Source organism: Passer montanus, unplaced genomic scaffold (assembly GCF_014805655.1).
Source record: "Passer montanus isolate IOZ18808 unplaced genomic scaffold, ASM1480565v1 scaffold53, whole genome shotgun sequence".
Taxonomy (NCBI): domain Eukaryota; kingdom Metazoa; phylum Chordata; class Aves; order Passeriformes; family Passeridae; genus Passer; species Passer montanus.
In genome coordinates, this window is record NW_024370263.1 from 3,783,397 (window position 1) to 3,792,860 (window position 9,464).

Below are 9,464 nucleotides of genomic sequence, written 5' to 3' on the forward strand. Positions count from 1 at the left end.
CCCGAGTAAATGACTTTTTCCATGAATAGAGATTGGCCAGGGAAAGCTGAGTGATAAACAGAATAATCCTTTTTGTGCTTTTCCCAGCTCCAATCTTCTTTGCACACCAAATAAACACTCTCAAGCTGCTTAGAGCAAAATCTCTAATAGGCTGTGGTGGTGCTGAGCAGGGCTTGGCTCTGTGTCAGACCGAGGGACAGGACAGTGGAATAAAGTCCTAAGATTTTTTTGGGGAATTAGTTTACATACCCCCAAGCATAGTGTATTTTGGCACTTGGGCTGCATTACAATATAATCCACCAGCACTCAAAATAGCCTCAAAAATGGCTTTTTTGCTCATTTCTTTGGCTTTTCCCAGAGCCCTGTGTGAGGACAGAGAGTCAGTGTAGGGGACCTGGGACCTGCCAGGGTCTGGTGTCTGTGAGTGCCATGTCCCCACCTGGGACACTGCTGTCACCTGCTGCAGCCTGGCTCTGGGACACAGGGAGTGCAGGCTGGGGGTCACACCCTCGTGTGCTCATGGCTTTGGAAGCCCCATCTCCCTCTTTGTCAGCTTTGGGAATGAAAATGATTTGTTGTGTGAGGGTGTTTTTTTTTCCCAAGTGGATAAACCCATTGGGTTGGCATGGGGGATGTCCGAGGGGTGCAGAGCTGGGGTGAGCTGCTCATGTGTCTTCACATGTTTTAGGATGTCTTCACATGTTTTAGGATGTTTTAGCTGGTGGTTTGACACTGCTATTGAAGAAACTGAACCAGTTTGAGGCTGGGGCCTCCAGACATTTCCTGGGAGAGCAGAGGGATGAGGCTGCTGCCTGCAGCAGTAACACAGATAAATCCTGTCCATGCTCCTCAAATCCAGGCTTTCCATCCTGCAAATTCTGTCTCTGCAAGTCCAGTAAAACTCTGCATTTCAAAGAGCCCCAGGTCCTTGGCCTGCAGGAATCCTCTCTTTATTGGTGTATTAAGAGCAGCTTTGTAGAAATAACTTGTATAAAACCAGAGCATTTCTCATTCTCCCAGGTGGGAAATGAACAAGCGAGGTAATGTTTGCCCAAAGCCCAGGCCAGCCCCAGAACAGGTGGTGGCTGTTATTGTCAAGTAAGAAAATGATTTTGTAAGTAATTAGTTAAACTGCTCAGCCTACATCTCTCCAAAGAAATACCCCTTAAATTCATGGAGCACGTTGACTGAGATGCATCTGCTCAGTGTGTGGTGATGTGGGGCACAGCCAGGTAAATCTGCTCCAAAATAGCCTCTGTGAACTGTGGCTGGAACTGAACTATCCACATAACTGCTGTGTTTGGCCAAAAAGAAATACATCCTTTGTTTCTGGCAAATAATTCAGATTTTTTTTTGCCAATATTCCTTTGCAAAGAGTCCAGACTGACATGAATAGTAACAATATAGAAAATGAAAAAATCCCATCTTGAGCAGTAGTGCTTAAATGAACCAATGCCTGACAGAGTGTGTTTGTTCCCCAGCTCCTCGGCAGGGAAGCTCAGGCAGGAAACCTGTGGAAATGTTTTTAAAGTGTTTACAGTGGCAGTGAGATGCACTTTTCACCAGCTCTCCGTGCCCAGCCTGCCCACACTGCGGCTGCCAGGCTGGGGGTCCTGTCAGAGGGGCCACCCCTGCAGGTGGCCGGGGGACAGAGGGACAGGGGGGTCTCTGCCACCGCCACCACTGACCTGGAGCGTGGTGGAAGAGCACAGTGGCTGTGCAGGGTGTCCCTGTGTCCCTGCTCCTCTTTGGGGGCAGTGTGTCCTTGGGTTAGATTAATCAGCTTCTCAGAGATTGGGCACGGCTGCTTTAATTCCAAAGGTGGTTGTAGATGAGGGTCACCACTGTCACCTCCTCTGCTCCCAGTCCCACCTGCCCTGCTGGGCATCAAGGACTGGCACCCCAGCTGTGCTGGGAGGTCAGCTCTCCTCTCACAGAGGCAGCCCAGCACATCTCTCCAGCCCATGGCAGAAGGCAAAATGCTTGCCTGCTTCCCACGTCCTCATTTCCCTCTGCTCTGGGCACCTTCAGAAGCAAAACGTTTTGGAAAAGCAGTGCAAATCTTCATTCTGGCAGAAGGGCTTGAGTCCTTAACTGGAGCTCTTCTGGTCTTCTGACTGAGGCCAGATACCTCATGGCTCATCTGGGAAAACCAGGAAATTCATCATCTTGATTAGAGGGAACGAGGCTTTGGCCCTACTTGGGCTGGAGTGGCCCATCCTTCACTGGAGGAATCGTGCCCCATCTCTGGCTCTCTCCTGTCCCTGCGCAGTCCTGCCCTGCCTGCACTGGTTCTTCTGTTCATGGGAAGATCCTTTCCCTGGCCCTGCACCAGGGGCAGCCCCACGATGGGGACAGAGCTGTGCCAAACCAGGCAATGGGAGATGCTGCTGGGGGAGCGGGGGAATCCTTGGCTCTTTCCGTGGTTTCCATGGTTCACCGTGTCCAGGCTCGGTTTTGGCAGCTGCAGCTCTGCCTTCCTGGGGTCAGCAGGTGGGAGACCAGCAGGGCCCTGCTCTTCTTGCACCTGTCCTCTGCCTTTCAGACCTTCCTGGTGTACCCTGAACGCTCTGAAAGCCTGGAGAGGCTTGCCCAGCCCCTGTGTGCTGGCAGGGGAGTTCAGAGGTCTGGCAAGGAGAGCAGACGTGCAGCCCCTTTCCGTATGGTCCCCTCACAGCCAGAGTGGCTGCCCTGCGTCACCGAGCCTGGCTGCTGTCCCTGGAGCAGCGTGGCTTCGCCATGCAGCCCCTCAGTGGCATTTGGAGACAATGGTGCTACGGCCTCGAGGTGAATCATGGAGAGGGCAGGGGCTGACTCAGCCCCTGTGGCTGCCTGGACATCCAGGAGTGCAGAGGAGCCCAACTCTGTGAGTGTGGGGGAGAGCCAGGATCCTGCCCCTGCAGATCAATGCAGCCTTTCTTCTGGGAACAGTTTCCTGCAGCCTTCCAGCACAACCTGTCACTTGTTGGGTTCGGCCCATGCTGGGAGGTTCATGCCCAGCCCCTGCTGAGGTTCTGTGCCAAGCAGGGAGGGAGGGAGGAGGTGAACGTGGTCTGGGCTGACACAGAACCCAGCGAGCGCCGTGCTCAGGGCTGTCCCCAGCTCTCCCCAGTTCTCTCCCAGTTCAGCTCACACTGGGAGGTTCATGCCCAGCCCCTGCCGAGGTTCTGTGCCAGGCAGGGAGGGAGGGAGGAGGTGAACGTGGTCTGGGCTGACACAGAACCCAGCGAGTGCTGTGCTCAGGGCTGTCCCCAGCTCTCCCCAGTTCTCTCCCAGTTCAGCTCACACTGGGAGGTTCATGCCCAGCCCCTGCCGAGGTTCTGTGCCAGGCAGGGAGGGAGGGAGGAGGTGAACGTGGCTCTGGGCTGACACAGAACCCAGCGAGCGCCGTGCTCAGGGCTGTCCCCAGTTCTCCATTTCTGCAAGAAACAGTGTCTGGCTGCATTGTGCCTGGAGCCTGCTAATTAGCTGTAAGTGAGATAATGCGACTGGGATTTCAGCTCAAGCGTGAATGACCTATTCCCTGCTCGCCGTGGCGCTTGGCATGAGCGCTGCTCACGGACAAAGCGTGCTGGGAGGCATCCCCTGCCCCGAGCCTCACAGCCCGGCCCGCTGGCACCGAGCCTGACCTCACAAGTTCTTTTCTGCTCTGTCCCTTGTTCCTGTGGCCCTGGTGCTGTGAGCACAGAGCACGAGATCCCTGTTGGCCCCACAGCCCCAGGCTGGCACAGCTCTGGAGTGACAGGTCAGGACTGGGATTATACTGAATTTCTGTGCAGCTTCAAAAGAGAAAATTGATTCCAGTGGGGAATGAAACTGAAGAGATAGGGAAAGTTGTGTTTTGGGAAGGTTGTGGTGAGGTCACAGCTGGTGCTTCAGGTCTGGGGTTGGTGGAGGGGCTTCTGGTGGCCCTGCTCTGTCCCACCTGACTGCAGGGCTCTGGGCAGCTGAGGCCAGGGGACATCCAGCTTCAGCAGCAGAGGGGTGTTTGAGAACTCTGCAGGGAGCTGGTGGTGCCTTGAGCTCTCTGTGTTTTCCAGATTGCCATGAATCTACCCCAAATTCAAGCTGGGTTTGCCACAGGTACCCAAGGTGTGTCCCTGGGGCTGGATGAGCACACATGGCTGGGAGGATCTGTGTGTGTGACCCTCCAAAAAACAGGACAAAAATTCATTTGCAAAAATACACCTGGCAAAGTCCAGCGCCTAAAATTAGAAGTGCAATTTGATATCTGAGTGCCAGCAGCAGATGAACAACAGGTCACAGACAAATGTAAATTGCCACACGATTAACATTGGATGAACTTTTAAAATCTGGATGCCAACAGATGCACAATAAAATTTTCCTACAAAATAAACATAAAGGGGCTGTTCTTGTGCCAGTCCTCAGTTTCTGCTGCATGTTACAAAGGCAAGCTAATTGTGGGTAAAAATATCAAGCAGCAAATCCTCTTACCAGCAAAGGTGCAGTTTCCAAACCTGCCACTGCTCAGGGAGATCCTTCCCAAAGCCAGATATTCACAGTGTGTTAATCTGCTTGGCCAGAATTTCCTACTGCAGAAATGCTATTGAGTAAGTAAAGGATAAACACAAGAGCATGGGAAGATGAAATAGGAGGATGCCAGTGGGTTCTGTGCTGTCACAGAGCATTTTGGGGAGGTGTTTGCTCCAGCACGTGCCCCACAGACTCACATGGCTGTCAGAGTGCCAGCCTGGAGCACGCTGCCTGGCTTTCAAGAGGAGCCAGCCCTCTTTGATGATGCAGAAATCATTTTACTTATTGAAGCAGTGAATGTTAATGATTATTAATTGGAAAAGGCTCTCCAGGGGCTATGTGTGTGTGGGACTAGTGAGTGCTTTGCAATTCCAGCATGAAATGAGTTACTCCACAGCATTAAAATGAGCAGAGCTCTCCCCAGCATCCCCAGCAAGTAATTGAATTGTTACTGCGTGGCACCAGCCTTTCCTCTTCGCTCTGCACTGACACCAGGAGCTGGGGCCCCTTCACAGTGAGCATTCAACCTGAATCCAACCCAAAATCCAGGTGGAGAGATATGTTTTCAGCTCCTCTCTAAAGCAGTTGCAGATTCATCCTGTGTCCCCCGGAGCCCCAGAGCTGCTTTGCCTCTGAGGGTTTGTGCAGTGGTCACAGTCACACCAGGGCTAGCGGGGACCCTGAGGGGCTGGAAGGACCTGGTTTGGCTGCAGGGAAAGCTCTGAGGAGCCAAAGTGTTCCCAGGGATGAGGACAGAAGCAGCTGCAGCAGCTGCTGATGAGAATAGCTCCATTTGCACAGAGGAACAAAGTTTTTGATGGCCTGTGCTTTGCAGGGTGTGCAGAGCCATCTGCCCAGCCGCAGGCTGAGTCCAGAGCAGTGGATCTGAGCTGCCAGGTACGTGCTGCACGTGGGAATGGCGTGGGATGATGCAGGATGGGATCAGCTGAAGGCGTGGGACTTGGGGAAAACTTGTCTTACAACAGAAATGGCCTCTTCAAGGCATCCCTCTGTGGAAGGGAAGGTGGAAGCGGGATCGATAAACCAGTGGTGACTTTTAAATTGTGGGAAGAGGTCACAGCCAGAGGGACAACCCGACCTGCTCATCATGCGGAGGGGCTTGTGCTCCTGCTGGGAAAGTGGCTGCTGCCACTTCCCTGCCTGCTGATGGAGTGACCTGGGGAACTGCCCAGCCCATGCACTGTAAACACAGCCCTCGTTTTCTGGGAACAGGAGAGAAGTTGAGAATGAAATGCCTGATGAAGGGTGTGGGCTGGGTCCCTGGCGCTGCCGCCCGTCACGCCAGTGATGTATTGCAATAACACATCATGGGCTGGTGGCATTCAGTGACTTATGGCTGCAATCTGTCACCAGGCCAGCACTGCTGGCACCCTACATCAGCAGGACAAGGCAGGGCACAGCAGGCAGGGGCAGCTGCCCTCCAGCCACCTGGCTTGGTCAGGACACTGGGGATGGGACAGGGAAGGCACCAAGGGGATGGGGATATTTTGTGGTGCTGACCCAGAGCAGCCATGCCTGCTGTGTGGGGAAGGTTCTGGGGGCCAGATACCCATCTCTGTGAGCCAGGGCATGCCTTTGCATGGGCTTGCATCCCTGCTTCCACTGTCTTCCAGAGGCTGAAGGAGGCATGGCATGGATTGGAGGGGGCAAATCATTCTGGGGTGGTTGGTGCAGGAGCAGCTGAGTCTCCATCCATCAAGGGACACCCAGCGCCCAGCACAGCCAGTGTCCACCCTGCAAACCTGACTGGCAGCTGAATGCCAGCATGGGAACTGTCCCTGGGAGTGACCCACTGTGGGCTGGGTGGGCTGGCTGCCCACAGGGCTGTGGGACTGGCATGGAGAGGTGGCACAGCTCAGCACAGAGCCCTGAGGTCTCTCTCAGTGGAGGGGCTGGTTGCTCCTGGGGCTCGTGCTGGGGTGCAGCCCGGAGCAGGACAGCCACAGGCAGGGGCTGTGTGGTCAGGCAGGACCCCTGTGGTTCACAGCCTGCTCCCACACGAAGATTCCAGCGAGGAGTGGTGGGTGCAGCAGCTTGAGCCAGACTTTGTCCCTGCCCATGCACATGGCAGCTCCCTGGGCTCTCCAGGCTGAGAGGCTGTGAGAAAAGGGGCCTTTTGAGAGCTACAGCAATTTTCCCGGTGAATAGGAGTTGCTGTTCCTGTAACACGAGTTGTTCACACACATGCAGTAATGTCCTGTTTGGGGCTTATGTAATGGGATGGAGGGGCTCCAGTGAGGGACCGACCCCGTGGAGAGGCACTCGCGCCGTCTCGGGCTGGCAGAATGAGCCGGACTTTTCCAGGCCCTGCTGAGATGTTCATTTATAACTCCCACCGTCTGGAAGAAACCTTGCCAATCAAAACACGCCACGGGTTTTCCAACGGGTTAGGAGCACTCCTCTCAAAGAGGGTTTTTGAGGGGGGCCCAGGATATTTGATAGGAGTTAAGCTGTAAAATTAGTTTCAGAGCAGCGGGTTGTCTCCTTCCCAGCACGCCTGGCTGGCGGCTGCGGAAGCATTAACCCCTCAGAGCTCTGCTCCCACCCTGCACTGCCAGGACACTGTGTCCATCCTGCACCACAGGGACACTGTGACCCCTCTGCTCCCATGGCCGGGACGGCTGTGCCTGGTGGTTGGGCCGTGTGGATGGTCTTGGTGGTGATGTCCTGCCTGTGGCTCCAGCAACTCTCCTCAGGATGTCTGGTGGAATGTCCTACTCCATGCCCCAAGGCTTTGCTCTGCAGCAGAGCCCTGCAGGAACATCTTTACCAGCAATTCAGGTTGTTCCAGACGTGGTGAATGTACAAACTGACACGGCCACGGGGGAATGGGCTGGCCCCAGCCTTCCCCATGTGCCTGCATGGAGACAGAACTGGCCCACCCTGAGGCTGCTCCCTTGCTGTGGAGCAGAGGGTGATGGAAGAGGGAGCACAGCAAATGCCATTTCCATTGCTGGGAAGCATCAGGAACTATTGGTCTTGCTCTTTATCCTCTTTGCACATTCCTCCTCCAGTCTGTCCTGGGTTGCTCTGCCCTGGAGTGAATTTTCCCTTTCAGCTGGCAAAGGCAGGACCTCCAAGGAAGAAGGACCTGGTTTGGAACAATCTGAGCACCTGAAACACCTCAGCCTGGCATGGGCACTTGCAAAATCCCAGAGCCTGGAGTTTAGTTGTGAAACGAATGATCTCTTTGTTTTCTGCTGAATGATAATGAATCACTAGAAACTTGAAACCATTTTAAGGATGAATAAATGACACCTTCTAAGCTCCATGTTTATCTACTATTCTGCTACCAGAGCAATTTCATAGCAGAGCTATCAATGAATTTAATTTACATAATGGTTTATCATATACTTCAATATTTCAAACACACTTCATTAGGCAGCACCACGAGCAGTTCCACACTCTGTGATAGTTCCTGCAAACTTTGCTGTGAAACACAGCCTCTCCACTATAACTAATCCTTTAAAAAAAGGAGGAAAAAACTCCTCAAATTCCCTAGAGCTGGGTTCAAGCAGCTTTTCCTGCTCTGCTTGCACAGAAGGGGCTGCCAGTGGGTGGGGGACTGGTGTGGGGACAGCAGGAGGGGGACAGTGGTGGGTGCACAGCAGGGCGGGGTCTGTGTGCCACAGTCTCCATCTGCATGTGAGGTTCCAGTGACAGGGAGAGTGTCACGAGCCTGGGACCAGGATCGGTTCCCTCCCGAGGGGAAGGGAGCGGTGCTGCTCTCGGAGGGCACAGCCAGTTCTGTGGCCCCAGCGAGGTTTCACCGAAAGAAAGCTAAAAATAGGAATTGCTCCAACTTCCAGGGGGCCTTATGGAGCAGCTCAGCCATCCTTTGGGAGCTGTGTTCCTGCCACAAACACTGGCCGTGGGGAGAACGGTGTGTTTTGTAGGGCAAATAAAGCGGCTGCTGCAGGCAGGCGGGAACGTGCGGTCCATGCAGCGCCGGGTGCCCAGGGGGCCATCCTGCTCCTGCTGCCCCCATCCCGTTCCTGCTGTCCCCATCCTGCTCCTGCTGCCCCCATCCCGTTCCTGCTGTCCCCATCCTGCTCCTGCTGCTCCCATCCCGTTTCTGCTGTCCCCATCCCATTCCTGCTGTCCCCATCCTGCTCCCGCTGCCCCCACCCTATTCCTGCTGCCCCGATCCCACTCCTGCTGTCCCCATCCCGTTCCTGCTGTCCCCATCCCACTCCTATTGCCCCCATCCTGTTCCTGCTGTCCCCATCCTACTCCTGCTTTCCCCATCCTATTCCTGCTGCCTCCATCCCGTTCCTGCTGCTGCCATCCCTCTTCTGCTGCCCCCATCCCGCCCCTGCTGCCTCTCACCCTATTCCTGCTGCCCCCATCCCGCTCCTGCTGCCCCCATCCCACTCCTGCTGCCCCCATCCCGCTCCTAAGACTCCCATCCTATTCCTGCTGTCCTCATCCCGTTCCTGCTACCCCTGTCCCGCTCCTGTTGTCCCCATCCTATTCTTGCTCTCCCCATCCCGTTCCTGATGTCCCCATCCCGTTCCTGCTGCTCCCATCCTATTCCTGATGCCCCCATTCCACTCCTGCTCTCCCCATCCCTCTCCCGCTGTCCCCATCCCGTTTCCGCTGTCCCCATCCCTCTCCCACTGTCCCCATCCCTCTCCTGCTGTCCCCATCCCTCTCCCGCCGTCCCCATCCCATTCCCGCTGTCCCCATCCCATTCCCGCAGTCCCCATCCCATTCCCGCAGTCCCCATCCCTCTCCCGCTGTCCCCATCCCGCTCCTGCCGCCCCCATCCCGCCGTGCCGCAGCCGGGTGAGCCGCAGGCTCCGGCAGTGCCTGGCACGGCGCTGCCAGGCTGAGCGCTGCCTTTCCCCAGTGAGCGTGTGCAGCACGTGTGTCACATTTCCGATAGCATCCTCTTACATAATTTACAGCAAGGATAACATAAAGGTTATTTTAAAAAATAAAACAAC

At 55.0% G+C, this 9,464-nt stretch overlaps 1 long non-coding RNA gene across 1 annotated transcript; it reads left to right on the forward strand.

Moving 5' to 3' along the window:
- Window positions 1–3,685: 3,685 nt before the first annotated feature.
- LOC120509790 lies at window positions 3,686–7,763 on the forward strand. The gene is made up of 3 exons (XR_005629340.1): window positions 3,686–3,745; window positions 5,330–5,391; window positions 7,574–7,763. It is a non-coding gene; the product is annotated as an uncharacterized LOC120509790 (long non-coding RNA).
- Window positions 7,764–9,464: the final 1,701 nt, after the last annotated feature.